The following is a 16,839-nucleotide window of genomic DNA, read 5'->3' on the forward strand; positions in this document are numbered from 1 at the left end:
TACAGCATGTGCATATGTATGGTATATGTGTACTTGTGTATGTACGTTGTGTGTATGTATGTACGGTATATGTGTGAGCATGTACGGTATATGTGTATGTAAATGTGTGTGTATGTATGTGTATCTGTGTATGCCCGGTGTATGTGTGTATACGGTATTTGTGTGTGTATGTATGGTATGGTATGTGTACGTACATTATGTGTTTGCATGTACGGTAAATGTGTGTGAAAATGTGTGTATGTACGGTATATGTGTTCTGCTGCTATTCATTGGTATATATATCTCAATCATCTACATTTTTTAAGCCATGACGCTTTAAGGTCATCACACTTACTTGACCAAGTTTTATGATCCATGTAGATCTGCTAGTCTGTTTTTGTTTCTGCAGTTTTATTGTCTCCTCTTGTCTTCAGCTAGCTGATTGCTAACGCGCTAAATCTGTGTTAGATCTAAGCACATATGACTCGCCCCCTGGGCCGTGGGGCACTCGGAACCGTGCAATAGGGAGACTATGGGGGTAGTAGTGGCAACCCGGTCCGTGGCTCAGGGTGGTCAGACCAGTGGCAGTCCTTTATAAGTTTTAAGTGATGTCCGACTACGCCACCCGTGGATTGCGGTCAGGGCTAACCGCCGCTGCAGTGCAGACTGCTGGGGCTGATATAAATGTGCGGCACTGAATAGTTCAACTCCCCACGGGAGGAGTATGGCCCCAGGGCAGAATATATAATGGATGATGGAGGGGATGATTCCGACCGCGATAGCCAGGAAACGGAGGCCTCTTAAACAGTTCAGGGTCTTTATTAGAACAGGTAATATGACCCAGAAACAGGCCCGGCTAGGAGGGGGGCCTGGATGTCTGAGAACAAGTGGGAGGCTGGCCCTGGTCAGGGTGAGGGTGTAGGCCTACCGTGCTCTCTGTGCTCCTTTTGGCTATTTCCCTCCTTGTAGTGTAACAGCCCACATTCCCGAGCTCACCGTGTCCTCTCGCCCGTATGGCTTGCAACTTGGGTCCCTTTCTACTCCCGGCCTGGTACGGCTTTGCTGGTCCCTTCTGCTGTGGCGGAGCCTCCGGGCTTCTTAGGCCAAGGAACATACAGTCCCCTGCGGACTGGTTATCTGCTGTAGGACGTGGAATCCTCACAGCCCCAGACACCAAAGTCTGCTAGATTAGTCTCTTTGTCTGCCAGGACAGGCGCACTTCGCCTCTTGTCCCTGGCTCGTGGCTCTCCTACTGCCACACGTCCTCTTCGGCTGCAACACAACTGTCTGTCCCTGCTCTGGGACACTTCTCTATCCAGAGACAGGTTGTCCAGTTCTCCCTAACCCTGCCCCCAGCTCCAGCTTTTATAGGGGCAGCCTGCTCCCCCTACTGGCCTGAGACAGGAGGTATTGCATGCTAATGTTCCTTGACTAGAGAACCTCCCCCTTGCTCTCAGACACAGCTATATTATATTTGTGGCATCCAGGCCAGGGTGACACATTCCCCCCTAGTAGAATTTAGTACTCTGGGACTAAACAATAAACAAAGATAATATGCATGACCATAAAACATTAACAGACAGACGACGCACAGGTTGAGTTCTTAAGGTCACAGTGTGGTCTGTGACTGGGTGTCCATATCACCAACGCAATGGGGAGCCTTAACCAGGTGGGGGTCTGTCCTAGCCCCAAGTCCTTTACAGTCTTAGTTCATCCCTTGGTCAGGCTCCGAACGCAGTCCATACAAAGTCCCGGTTATTAAAAGTCCATAACCTTTGAGTCCGTACGGTAACTGTAAGAAACTGAAACACAGAATTACCAATCATGCATGTAACTTTGCAAACATTTCAACACTTGGCGACAGGGTTATTTACAGTTTTAGTGCACCCTATATTCTCCAGCGAGCGGGTATCTGCCCCTTTGTGCTCCTAGTTGACCTCCTTAACCCACTGTCTGGTGGTGGACCGACTTGGCTTTCCCCACTAGCGTTAGGGGTACAGCTACCAGCTGGACTTACAGGCAGGGCAGGCAGCTCTCTGCGGGTCCTTTGGCTTACCGCAGGCATGGCAGGCTCACTGTCAGCAGAGGGTTGATTCTCCTGGGCTGCTGGTACCGGCTCTTCTGCCTCTGGAACTGCTTGCTCTTCTTCACCTTCCGGCTCTGGTGTAGGTTGTTGCTGAGCCGGTTGCAGGAAATGCAGGACGGGTACCACTATGGCATCGTTTATTCGAGTCCAGGACTGAGGGAACTCTCCGAGAACGGTGCTGATCATTTCTTCCTTGTCCTCTGCGGGTTCAAGGTTACTTTGATCCTCTTCTGCACTATGGAGTTGCTCGGGGCACCTTTTTAGGTGGTCTCTGGAGACGGTACTAGTGGTTTCTCCTCCATCCTTGGTGATCACGCACACCTTCGGGTTGTCGTGATCAGACTGCAGTACGGTGTAGGGTTCCCTTTCCCACTGGTCATCCAACTTGTGAAGCCTTCTCTTTCGCTTCAGGACCTGCTCACCAGGTTCTAGGGGACCAGCAGGGGCGTGTTGGTTGAAGAGTTTTTCTTGCCTCTCTCTCACCTGGGCCAGGCTCTTCTCCACACTCTCCTGTACCTTCTTGTACTGCAGTTGCCTTTCCGTATCCCAGTCCGCATCCGGGGAGGTGTCCTCAGGTGTTAGGAATCCCATCTCCAGGTCTACGGGCAGCTTACCTGGTCTGGCTCGCATCAGGTAAGCCGGGGTGCAGTTCGTAGCATTCACCGGGATATGGTTGTATAAGTCTATTAGATCCGGCAGTTTTTCTGGCCACAGGCTGCGTTCCTCCAGGGGCAACGTCTTCAGGAGATCAATGACTATATTGTTCATTTTCTCACACATCCCGTTGGTTTGTGGGTGGTAAGGCGTTGTACGAATTTTCTTACAGCCATAGAGGTTGCAGAACTCTTGGAAGATTTCGGCTTCGAACGCTGGACCCTGGTCTGTCAGGACCTGTTCCGGATACCCGTGTGGACGGCAGAAGTATTGCTGGAAGGCTCTGGCCGCCATTTGGGCTGTCAAGTCTTTCACCGGGACCACCACTAGAAAACGGGAATAGTGGTCCATGATTGTCAGGGCGTAGATGTATCCTGACCGGCTTGGAGCCAATTTGACGTGGTCCAGAGCTACCAGCTCAAGAGGCTGCTGGGTGACGATGGGCTTCAAGGGTGTCTTCTGGCTGGTGCGGTCTTTTCTCCTTAAGTTACCAGGACCACAGTCCCTGCACCACTTCTCTGCAGCCCCTCTCATGCCGACCCAAAAGAACCGTCCTCTTAGCAGGAACTCCAGTTTATTCCAACCGAAGTGCCCCGCTCTGTCATGGTAAGCCCCCAGGACCATAGCTGCATCCCGCCTTGGGACCACGACTTGCCAGGTCAGCTCGTGTGTCCGGTGGTTGACAAGTCTTCTGCACAACTTGCCTTCATAGAGGAACAGCTTGCTCTTCTCTTTCCATAGCTGCTTGGCTTCCTCTGGAGCATCCGGATCTAAGCGGGCGTCTTCCTGGGTCAGCAGATCTTTCACCAGGCGGATTGCAGGGTCACTATCTTGGGTCTCGGCCCAGCTGTGGTGAGGTAGGGGATTGATCATAACGGTTGTTAAATCTTCCTCCTTCACGCGGTGGGAGTATTGAGCGGCTCCGTACTGGTGAAACGCGGGGAGTTCTACCTCCTCCAGCTCTTCTGGGTCTTCGTCACCTTCAGGTAAGTGAGGCATTCTCGATAGGGCGTCAGCGTTGGCATTGGTTTTGCCTGCCCGGTACTTGATCACAAAGTCATAATTGGAGAGACGGGCCATCCACTGCTGTTCCAGGGCACCAAGTCTTGCACTGTCTAGGTGTGTTAACGGGTTGTTGTCCGTGTACACAGTGAATTTTGCGGAGGCCAGGTAATGCTTGAAGCGTTCCGTTACGGCCCACACCACCGCCAAGAATTCTAGCTTGAAGGAGCTGTAATTCTCCGGGTTCCTCTCGGTGGGCCTCAGCTTCCGGCTGGCGTACGCGATCACCCTTTCTCTGCCCTGTTGGTTTTGTGACAGTACGGCTCCCAGTCCCACATTACTGGCGTCTGTGTGGAGAATAAAAGGCTGGCCATAATCAGGGTAGGCCAGGATCTCATCCCCTGTGAGGGCCATGTTCAACTGGTGGAAGGACTCCTCTTCCGGTTTATCCCACTTGAAGGGTGGCTTTTGGCTTCTGGACTTAGACTGTCCTATCAGGAGGTCCTGCATAGGAGCTGCCATCTTAGTGAACCCGGGGATGAACCTTCGGTAGTAGCCTACCAACCCGAGGAATTGCCTCACTTCCGTGATGTTCGAAGGGCTTGGCCAGCTCTTGATTGCCGTGACCTTGTCAGGGTCGGGGGCTACTCCTTCCGCACTTACCACGTGCCCTAGGTACTGGACCTTCGGTTTTAACAGGTGACACTTTGATGGTTTCACCTTCAGGCCATAGCCTGCCAGGGCTTCGAACACCTCGGCCAGGTGCTTTAGATGGTCCTCGTAAGTCTTCGAATAGACGATCACGTCGTCCAGGTAAAGGAGGACCTTCTCGAAGTTTCGGTGCCCTAGACAGCATTCCATCAGCCTCTGGAAGGTCCCTGGTGCGTTGCAGAGCCCGAAGGGCATACAGTTGAACTCGCTCAGTCCCATCGGGGTGGTGAAGGCGGTCTTCTCCTTGTCAGCCTCTGCCACAGGAACCTGCCAGTACCCGCTAGTAAGGTCCAAAGTAGAAAAGAAGTTAGCTGATTTTAGTGCGGCTAAAGACTCCTCTATTCTAGGCAGCGGATATGCGTCTTTGTGGGTGATACGGTTGATTTGTCTATAGTCCACGCACATTCTCATGGTGCCGTCTTTCTTTTTTACCAGAACCAGGGGGGCTGCCCAGGGGCTACAGCTATCTCTAATGACCCCAGATTCTTTCATTTCTCTTAGCATGCCCTTGGCGTTCTGATACTGTGCAGGGGGTACAGGCCTGTGTCTCTCTTTTATTGGTGGGTGGCTCCCCGTGGGGATATGGTGTTCTATCCCTTTTACTCTGCCGAAGTCTAGCGGGTGCTTACTAAAAATTCTCTCGTACTCCTGGACCACCCGGTAGACTCCTTGTTTTTGGTGCAGGGGAGTGGAGTCAGCACCCACATGGAGTTTCTGACACCAGTCCTCCTTTTGTTTCTGGGAGCCATTACCCTCCACCTGTGGAGATTGAGGCAAAGGCTCCACGGCCCTGATAGCTTTGTGTTTGACAGCAAACAGTTTGGCAAGTGTAGCGTACCTGGGTAAGTGTACCTCCCTCTCCCCAATGTTGAGAATGCGGACGGGCACCCTCCCATGATGGACATCAACCACCCCCCGGGCTGTCAAAATGGTGGGCCTGCTGTCTGAGTACACGGGTTCTACCATGGCTTGGTAGTCTCTACCTCTCAACCCGATTGCAGTCCGACACCAGATCATCATTTCACTTTTGGGAGGCATGGAAATGGGGAATGGGTCACTCAGTCTTACGCTACCGATCTCACCACCGGACAGTTCTACCTGCTGCCGTCTCATCAGGGCGTTTATCTCTTTGTTGAAGACTCTCTGTTGGCTGGAACTAGCATTCACCGCCACCTGTTGTAGAATTACAATTACCTGTGAAAGACAATTTTCAATCACGTTAGTACCCACAGTTATTTTAGGGTGACTTTCACAATGTCCACAATAATTACTCCCTGTGCCGGTAGTTCAACTTTACCAATTTTATCCCCTTTACCCCCGAGGGTGGTTTGCACGTTAATGACCGGGCCAATTTTTACAATTCTGACCACTGTCACTTTATGAGGTAATTACTCTGGAACGCTTCAACGGATCCCCCTGATTCTGAGATTGTTTTTTCGTGACATATTGTACTTCATGATTGTGGTAAAATTTCTTCGATATCACTTGCGTTTATTTGTGAAAAAAACAGAAATTTGGCGAAAATTTTGAAAATTTTGCAATTTTCAAACTTTGAATTTTCATGCCCTTAAATCAGAGAGATGTGTCACACAAAAGAGTTAATAAATAACATTTCCCACATGTCTACTTTACATCAGCACAATTTTGGAACCAAAATTTTTTTTGTTAGGGAGCTATAAGGGTTAAAAGTTGACCAGCGATTTCTCATTTTTCCAACAAAATTTACAAAACCATTTTTTTAGGGACCACATCACATTTGAAGTCACTTTGAGAGGTCTTTATGACAGAAAATACCCAAAAGTGACATCATTCTAAAAACTGCACCCCTCAAGGTGCTCAAAACCACATTCAAGAACTTTATTAACCCTTCAGGTGCTTCACAGGAATTTTTGGAATGTGGAAGAAAAAAATGAACATTTAACTTTTTTCACAAAAATGTTACTTTAGACCCAATTTTTTTTATTTTCACAGGGGTAACAAGAAAAAATGGACCCCAAAATTTGTTGTGCAATTTCTCCTGGGCACGCAGATACCCCATATGTGGGGAAAAAACACTGTTTGGGCGCACGGCAGGGCTCGGGAGGGAAGGAGCGCCATTTGACTTTTTGATCGTAAAATTTGCTTGAATAATTAGCGGACGCCATGTTGCGTTTGGAGAGCCCCTGTGTGCCCAAACATTGGAGCTCCCCCACAATTGACCCCATTTTGGAAACTAGACCCCCCAAGGCACCTATCTAGATGCATAGTGAGCACTTGGAACCCCCAGGTGCTTCACAAATTGATTCGTAAAAATGAAAAAGTGAAAAAAAAAACACTTTTTCATTTTTATAAATAAATTTGTGAAGCACCTGGGGGTTCCAAGTGCTAACTATGCATCTAGATAGGTGCCTTGGGTGGTCTAGTTTCCAAAATGGGGTCACTTGTGGGGGAGCTCCAATGTTTGGGCACACAGGGACTCTCCAAATGCAACATGGTATCCGCTAACAAATTGTCGGCTCAAATTGTTAGCGGACACCATTTTTATGAATCAATTTGTGAAGCACCTGGGGGTTCCAAGTGCTCACTATGCATCTAGATAGGTGCCTTGGGGTGTCTAGTTTCCAAAATGGCGTCACTTGTGGGGGAGCTCCAATGTTTGGGCACACAGGGACTCTCCAAATGCAACATGGTATCCGCTAACAAATTGTCGGCTCAAATTGTTAGCGGACACCATGTTGCGTTTGGAGTTTATAGCGCCAATGGTTGAGGGGTCACAGATCACCCTTATGGCCCTGTCCTTGAATTGGGCAAAGGTCAGATTAGGGTTCTGAAAGAACATGAGGCGCAGCTGGGTCCTGGGTCGGAGCGTGACGCCGATGATGGCGTCCGATGGCGGGAAAACGGCTGAAGATGGCGGGAACCGACGGAAGATGGCGGGAGACAGCTGGAAATGGCGGGAAACGGCTCCGGATGGTGGGAAACCTTTTTTCAGGTGCGTGTACAGTCTTTTTCAGTCACGCAATACCCGTTTGTGGCGGGTTGGTTACTATCCTACCGACTACGCCAAAGCTGACTCGCCCCCTGGGCCGTGGGGCACTCGGAACCGGGCAATAGGGAGACGATGGGGGTAGTAGTGGCAAGCCGGTCCGTGGCTCAGGGTGGTCAGACCAGTGGCAGTCCTTTATAAGTTTTAAGTGATGTCCGACTACGCCACCCGTGGATTGCGGTCAGGGCTAACCGCCGCTGCAGTGCAGACCCCTGGGGCTGATATAAATGTGTGGCACTGAATAGTTCAACTCCCCATGGGAGGAGTATGGCCCCAGGGCAGAATATATAATGGATGATGGAGGGGATGATTCCGACCGCGATAGCCAGGAAACGGAGGCCTCTTAAACAGTTCAGGGTCTTTATTAGAACAGGTAATATGACCCAGAAACAGGCCTGGCTAGGAGGGGGGCCTGGATGTCTGAGAACAAGTGGGAGGCTGGCCCTGGTCAGGGTGCGGGTGTAGGCCTACCGTGCTCTCTGTGCTCCTTCTGGCTATTTCCCTCCTTGTAGTGTAACAGCCCACGTTCCCGAGCTCACCGTGTCCTCTCGCCCGTATGGCTTGCAACTTGGGTCCCTTTCTACTCCCGGCCTGGTACAGCTTTGCTGGTCCCTTCTGCTGTGGCAGAGCCTCCGGGCTTCTTAGGCCAAGGAACATACAGTCCCCTGCGGACTGGTTATCTGCTGTAGGACGTGGAATCCTCACAGCCCCAGACACCAAAGTCTGCTAGATTAGTCTCTTTGTCTGCCAGGACAGGCGCACTTCGCCTCTTGTCCCTGGCTTGTGGCTCTCCTACTGCCACACGTCCTCTTTGGCTGCAACACAACTGTCTGTCCCTGCTCTGGGACACTTCTCTATCCAGAGACAGGTTGTCCAGTTCTCCCTAACCCTGCCCCCAGCTCCAGCTTTTATAGGGGCAGCCTGCTCCCCCTACTGGCCTGAGACAGGAGGTATTGCATGCTAATGTTCCTTGACTAGAGAACCTCCCCCTTGCTCTCAGACACAGCTTTATTATATTTGTGGCATCCAGGCCAGGGTGACACACATACTTCCCTATATATTGAGACATAGCTAGGGGGCAGCATTTATGCATATTTTTTCGAAGTCCCATCTGTTTTCAAAGTCCCGGCACAGTTAGACATGGCAGTTGGACAGGGCAGGAGACAGGTAAGACATGCAAGACAAACAAACTTGCTTCCAGGTCATCTGTTTTGCAAACAGTGTTCACCATTTGTATTTGTGGCATTTACATTCTGGCTGCTACAATCATCCACATTCACCGTTCTCTCACAAACTCGGCACGCTTCATCCATATTATTAACCCTTCTCTCCTCTCTTCTACTATGTACAGCTTTCCTGCTCTCTTTGCAGTGTTATACTTCACAGACCCATTCATTCCCACCATACAACACAAGAAACGCTCTCACAAATCACTCAACCATCTGCTCACTCTATTTTCCTAATATTAGTCGCAAGTGATATTTCTCCTAATCCAGGACCTTCTTGTAATAAAAATATACAGTGCTGGCCAAAAGTATTGGCACCCCTGCAATTCTGTCAGATAATACTCAGTTTCTTCCTGAAAATGATTGCAATCACAAATTCTTTGGTATTATTATCTTCATTTAATTTGTCTTCAATGAAAAAAACACAAAAAGAATTGTCCTAAAGCCAAATTGGATATAATTCCACACCAAACCTAAAAAAGGGGGTGGACAAAAGTATTGGCACCCTTTGAAAAATCATGTGATGCTTCTCTAATTCGTGTAATTAACAGCACCTGTAACTTACCTGTGGCACCTAACAGGTGTTGGCAATAACTAAATCACACTTGCAGCCAGTTAACATGGATTAAAGTTGACTCAACCTCTGTCCTGTGTCCTTGTGTGTACCACATTGAGCATGGAGAAATTAAAGAAGACCAAAGAACTGTCTGAGGACTTGAGAAACCAAATTGTGAGGAAGCATGAGCAATCTCAAGGCTACAAGTCCATCTCCAAAGACCTGAATGTTCCTGTGTCTTCCGTGCGCAGTGTCATCAAGAAGTCTAAAGCCCATGGCACTGTGGCTAACCTCCCTAGATGTGGACGGAAAAGAAAAATTGACGATAGATTTCAACGCAAGATTGTGCGGATGGTGGATAAAGAACCTCGACTAACATCCAAACAAGTTCAAGCTGCCCTGCAGTCCGAGGGTATGACAGTGTCAACCCGTACTATCCGTCGACGTCTGAATGAAAAGGGACTGTATGGTAGGATACCCAGGAAGACCCCACTTCTTACCCCGAGACATAAAAAAGCCAGGCTGGAGTTTGCCAAAACTTACCTGAGAAAGTCTAAAACGTTTTGGAAGAATGTTCTCTGGTCAGATGAGACAAAAGTAGAGCTTTTTGGGAAAAAGCATCAACAGAGTGTACAGGGAAAAAAAAGAGGCATTCAAAGAAAAGAACACGGTCCCTACAGTCAAACATGGCGGAGGTTCCCTGATGTTTTGGGGTTGCTTTGCTGCCTCTGGCACTAGACTGCTTGACCGTGTGCATGGCCTTATGAAGTCTGAAGACTACCAACAAATTTTGCAGCATAATGTAGGGCCCAGTGTGAGAAAGCTGGGTCTCCCTCAGAGGTCATGGGTCTTCCAGCAGGACAATGACCCAAAACACACTTCCAAAAGCACTATAAAATGGTTTTAGAGAAAGCACTGGAGACTTCTAAGGTGGCCAGCAATGAGTACAGACCTGAATCCCATAGAACACATGTGGAGAGATCTCAAAATGGCAGTTTGGAGAAGACACCCTTCAAATATCAGGGACCTGGAGCAGTTTGCCAAAGAAGAATGGTCTACAATTCCAGCAGAGCATTGTAAGAAACTCATTGATGGTTACCGGAAGCGGTTGTTCGCAGTTATTTTGGCTAAAGGTTGTGCAACCAAGTATTAGGCTGAGGGTGCCAATACTTTTGTCCGGTCCTTTTTTGGAGTTTTGTGTGAAATGATCAATGATTTGATTTTTGCTTCATTCTCTTTTGTGTTTTTTCCTTGCAAGCAAATTAAATGAAGAGAATAATACCAAAGAATTTGTGATTGCAATCATTTTCAGGAAGAAACTGAGTATTATCTGACAGAATTGCAGGGGTGCCAATACTTTTGGCCAGTACTGTACATGCCATTGACACCCAGAAATTCATGAAAACGTTGCAATTATCATTGGCCCCAATCTCCTCCCTCTCATCTCCTGACTCTGAAGCATTATAATGAAACATTGCAGAGCGCCCTGGATGAAGCCGCACCTCCTACACAGAGAACAACTCGGCACAGACGGCGACAACCCTGGCACACGCTGCAAACACGTTTTCTCTAGCGTTGCTCCACGTGTGCCGAACGGCTTTGGAAAAAATCTAATCTGGCCGAAGATTTCCTCCATTATAAATTTATGCTTAAAACATATAACTCCGGCCTTCACCTCTCCAAACAAACCTACTTTATCAACCTCATCATCTCACTGTCCAATAATCCTAAACGCCTCTTTGACACGTTTCATTCTCTCCTCAATCAAACAGCACAGGCCCCGACCACCACCTCAGCGCTGACGATCTGGCCAATTATTTCAAAGAAAAAATTGATCATATCCGACAGGAAATTTTCTCTCAATCCCCAAATGTTATGCATGCTCCTCCCTCCCACATTGCATCTTGCTCACTTTTTGACTTCAAACCAGTCACAGAAGAAGACGTGATCCGGCTCCTTGCTTCCTCTCGCCCTTCCGCCTGCACCAGTGACCTTATTCCCTCACATCTCCTTAAGTCCCTTTCTCCAGCTGTCACCACTCACCTAACTAAAATATTCAACCTCTCCCTCTCATCTGGTATTTTTCCCTCCTCTTTTAAACACGCCAGCATACATCCATTACTTAAAAACCATCCCCCGACCAGAACTGTGCTGCTAACTACAGACCTGTTTCCAAATCTTGCCTTTATCTCTAAACTTCTGGAACGCCTGGTCCACTCCTGTCTAATCCGCTATCTCTCAGATAACTCTCTTCTTGACCCTTTACAATCTGGTTTCCGCTCTTTACATTCTACTGAAACTGCACTCACGAAAGTCTCTAATGATCTACTAACAGCTAAATCTAATGGTCACTGCTCCCTGCTGATTCTCCTAGATCTCTCTGCAGCATTCAGCACTGTGGATTACCAGCTCCTGCTCACTATGCTCCGCTCTATTGGCCTCAAGGACACTGTTCTCTCCTGGTTCTCCTCCTACCTCTCTGACTGCTCCTTCACTGTGTCTTTTGCTGGCTCCTCCTCCTCTCCCCTTCCCCTTATTGTCGGGGTTCCTCAAGGATCAGTCCTAGGCCCCCTTCTTTTCTCCTTACACACCGCTCTTATTGGACAAACAATCAGCAGATTCGGTTTTCAGTACCATCTTTATGCTGATGACGCCCAATTATACACTTCTGCTCCTCACATCACCCCTGCATTATTACAAAATACCAGTGATTGTATTTCTGCTGTCTCTAACACTATGTCCTCCCTGTGTCTAAAATTGAATCTGTCAAAAACTGAACTACTCGTATTTCCTCCCTCCACTAACCTACCTGTGCCCGATATTGCCATCTTCGTTTGTGGCTCCACCATTACTCCGCAGCAACAAGCTCGCTGTCTTGGGGTCATACTTGATTCAGATCTTTCCTTCACTCCTCACATCAAATCGCTCGCTCGTGTCATCTACACCTCAAAAACATCTCTAGAATCAGAACTTTTCTTACCTTTGACTCGGTAAAAACTCTTACTGTAGCTCTTACTCATTCTCGTCTGGACTATTGCAACTCTTTACTAATCGGTTTCCCTCTTTCTAAACTTTCTCTCTCCAATCCATCCTGAACGCAGCAGCCAGGATCATATTCCTCACGAACCGCTACACCGATGCCTCTTCCCTGTGCCAGTTATTGCACTGGTTGCCCATCCAATACAGAGTTTAATACACTGCTCAAAAAAATAAAGGGAACACTGAAATAACACATCCTAGATCTGAATGCATGAAATATTCTCATTGAATACTTTGTTCTGTACAAAGTTGAATGTGCTGACAACAAAATCACACAAAAATCATCTATAGAAATCACATTTATTAACCAATGGAGGCCTGGATTTGGAGTCACCCCCAAAATTAAAGTGAAAAAACACACTACAGGCTGATGCAACTTTGATGTAATGTCCTTAAAACAAGTTAAAATTAGACTCAGTATTGTGTGTGGCCTCCACGTGCCTGTATGACCTCCCTACAACGCCTGGGCATTCTCCTGATGAGGTTGCGGATGGTCTCCTGTGGGATCTCCTCCCAGACCTGGACGAAAGCATCCGCCAACTCCTGGACAGTCTGTGGTGCAACGTGACGTTGGTGGATGGAGCGAGACATAATGTCCCAGATGTGCTCAATCGGATTCAGGTCTGGGGAACGGGTGGGCCAGTCAATAGCTTCAATGCCTTCATCTTACAGGAACTGCTGACACACTCCAGCCACATGAGGTCTGGCATTGTCCTGCATTAGGAGGAAGCCAGGGCCAACCGCACCAGCATATGGTCTCACAAGGGGTCTGAGGATCTCATCTCGGGACCTAATGGCAGTCAGGCTACCTCTGGCGAGCACATGGAGGGCTGTGCAGCCCTCCAAAGAAATGCCACCCCACACCATTACTGCTCCACTGCCAAACCGGTCATGCTGAAGGATGTTACAGGCAGCAGATCGCTCTCCACGGCGTCTCCAGACTCTGTCACGTCTGTCACTTGTGCTCAGTGTGAACCTGCTTTCATCCGTGAAGAGCTCAGGGCACCAGTGGCGACTTTGCCAATCCTGGTGTTCTGTGGCAAATGCCAAGCGTCCTACACAGTGTTGGTCTGTGAGCACAACCCCCATCTGTGGACGTCGGACCCTCATACCACCCTCATGGAGTCGGTTTCTAACCGTTTGTGCAGACACATGCACATTTGTGGCCTACTGGAGGTCATTTTCCAGGGCTCTGGCAGTGCTCCTCCTGTTCCTTCTTGCACAAAGGCGGAGGTAACGGTCCTGCTGCTGGGTTGTTGCCCTCCTACGGCCCCCTCCACGTCTCCTGGTGTACTGGCCTGTCTCTTGGTAGCACCTCCAGCCTCTGGACACTACGCTGACAGACACAGCAAACCTTCTTGCCACAGCTCACATTGATGTGCCATCCTGGATGAGCTGCACTACCTGAGCAACTTCTGTGGGTTGTAGAGTCCGTCTCATGCTACCACGAGTGTGAAAGCACAACCAACATTCAAAAGTGACCAAAAACATCAGCCAGAAAGCATTGGTACTGAGATGTTGTCTGTGGTCCCCACCTGCAGAACCAGTCTTTTATTGAGGGTGTTTTGATAATTGCCAATAATTTCCATCTATTGTCTATTCCATTTGCACAACAGCATGTGAAATTGATTGTCAATCAGTGTTGCTTCCTAAGTGGACAGTTTGATTTCACAGACGTTTGATTTACTTGGAGTTATATTCTGTTAAGTGTTCGCTTTATTTTTTTGAGCAGTGTATAAACTTATCACTCTTACCCACAAAGCTATCCACGATTCAACACCACTCTACATCTCCTCCCTCATCTCAGTCTACCACCCATCCCGTGCCCTCATTCTGCTAATGACTTCAAACTAAAATCCTCTATTATCCAAACCTCCCACTCCCGTCTCCAAGAATTCTTGCGTGCTGCGCCAATTCTTTGGAATGCACTACCCAGGACAATTTGATTAATTCCCAATACCCACAGTTTTAAGCGTGCCCTAAAAACCCATTTCTTTAGACTGGCCTATCAGCTCAACACGAAAATTCTAAATCATGGTCAAACCATCCATGCATGGAATAGCCTGCCTGTACTGTATACATACTGGCTGGCGACCAGTTCATGTAGTGTTATGTACTTACCTTATTTAGTATATTAAGGCTGTATTATACAATATTTGTACATTTTACCTTTTGTGTCTCCCCTATTTCCTTATAGACTGTAAGCGTGCGAGCAGGGCCCTCACTCCTTTTAATATTTGAGTTATGCTTATTCTGTATTTTTTTATCTTCAAGCCCCCTAAAATTGTAAAGTGCTACGGAATATGTTGGCGCTATAAAAATAAAAATTATTATTATATGTACACACGTGGTCAAAATTGTTGGTACCCCTCGTTTAATGAAAGAAAAACCCACAATGGTCACAGAAATAACTTGAATCTGACAAAAGTAATAATAAATTAAAAATCTATGAAAATGAACAATGAAAGTCAGACATTGCTTTTCTGCTTCCACAGAATTAAAAAAAAAATAAACTCATGAAATCGGCCTGGACAGAAATGATGGTTCTTCTTAATATTTTGTTGAACCTTTTGAGGCAATCACTGCAATCAGACGATTTCTGTAACTGTCAATGAGACTTCTGCACCTCTCGACAGGTATTTTGGCCCACTCCTCATGAGTAAACTGCTCCAGTTGTCTCGTGGTTGAAGGTTGCCTTTTCCAGACGCCATGTTTCAGTTCTTTCCAAAGATGCTCAATAGGATTTAGGTCAGGGCTCATAGAAGCCACTTCAGAATAGTCCGATGTTTTCCTCTTAGCCATTCTTGGGTGTTTTTAGCTGTGTGTTTGGGTCATTATCCTGTTGTAAGACCCATGACCCGCGACTGAGACCAAGCTTTCTGACACTGGGCCGCACATTTCTCTCTAGAATCCCTTGATAGTCTTGAGATTTCATTGTACCCTGCACAGATTCAAGACACCCTGTGCCAGATGCAGCAGAGCAGCCCCAGAACATAACAGAGACTCCTCCATGTTTCACAGTAGGGACAGTGTTCTTTTCTTGATATGCTTCATTTTTCCGTCTGTGAACATAGAGCTGATATGCCTTGCCAAAAACTTCCATTTTTGTCTCATCTGTCCATAGGACATTCTCCCAGAAGCTTTGTGGCTTGTCAACATGTAGTTTGGCAAATTCTAGCTTTGCTTTTTTATGATTTTTTTCAACAATGGTGTTCTCCTTGGTCGCCTCCCATGAAGTCCACTTTGGATCAAACAACGACGGATGGTGCGATCTGACACTGATGTTCCTTGAGCTTGAAGTTCACCTTTAATCTCTTTAGAAGTTATCCTGGGCTCTTCTGTTACCATTCGTATTATTCGTCTCTTTGATTTGTCATCAATTTTCCTCCTGCGGCCACGTCCAGGGAGGTTGGCTACAGTCCCATGGATCTTAAATTTCTGAATAATATGTGCAACTGTAGTCACAGGAACATCAAGCTGCTTGGAGATGGTCTTATAACCTTTACCTTTAACATGCTTGTCTATACTTTTCTTTTTAATCTCCTGAGACTACTCTTTCCTTTGCTTCCTCTGGTCCATGTTGAGTGTGGTACACACCATGTCACCAAACAGCACAGTGAGTATCTATAGCTCTATATACAGGCCCACTGACTGATTACAAGATTGTAGACACCTGTGATGCTAATTAGTGGACACAACTTGATTTAAGATGTCCCTTTTGTCACATTATTTTCAGGGGAACCATCATTTCTGTCCAGGCCCATTTCATGAGTTTAATTTTTTTTTTTAAATTCTGTGGAAGCAGAAAAGCAATGACTGACTTTTGATGTGGAAACCTATATGAAAAGTTTTAGGAGAAGCTCAAGAGGTTTCACACGTTTGCCAGTTTTGATCAAATCAGGGAGTCGATCGATCGGAGACAAGAGAACACAAAAACAATTCTGTGTCCCAGACTCGTCTGAGTCTCAGATGCCTGGTCACATATCTTTATTACAAGCAAAGAAATAAGGAAAAAGGGGGAATGTCTTTACAGGCTTTACCTAAAAAGGAATATTTAAGTTTGGGAAAAACATGGTCGTAAATCATGGAAACTGTTAAATTCCTAGAAAACTGGTTCTACCCAGCTTTCTAGGCCTTCTTCTGTAACAAAGAAACTTAATACAAAGATGTCTCTATATCAGAGACAACACCCTGCTTTTCTGAATAACACTTATAAAGCTAATATTAAAGTACAAAATTATCAAAGATATGTGAATTGTCTAAATAATAAAGCAAAGTATAAATATTTACCTTAACAATTCCTCCCTTTTTATTATTTATAGACAATTTATCCATCAGCTACTTCCCCATGCTATGGGAGCCTGGAGGGGACAGATCCCGTTCACTGATGGACATCTTGTCTGTAAATCTCTTCATATATGATTACTGGAGGAGCACTGTGATATTTTGCAGATGTGATAAATAATGGTCTATGACGTCTGATCTTACGCATCTCTTTACATGGTGTCGTCATAACAAATACATCAGTTCTAGCAGTTACATACACTAGTAGTACCAACAT

Source organism: Phyllobates terribilis, unplaced genomic scaffold (assembly GCF_046119375.1).
Source record: "Phyllobates terribilis strain yellow unplaced genomic scaffold, ASM4611937v1 Scaffold_1__5_contigs__length_1240528914, whole genome shotgun sequence".
Taxonomy (NCBI): Eukaryota; Metazoa; Chordata; class Amphibia; order Anura; family Dendrobatidae; genus Phyllobates; species Phyllobates terribilis.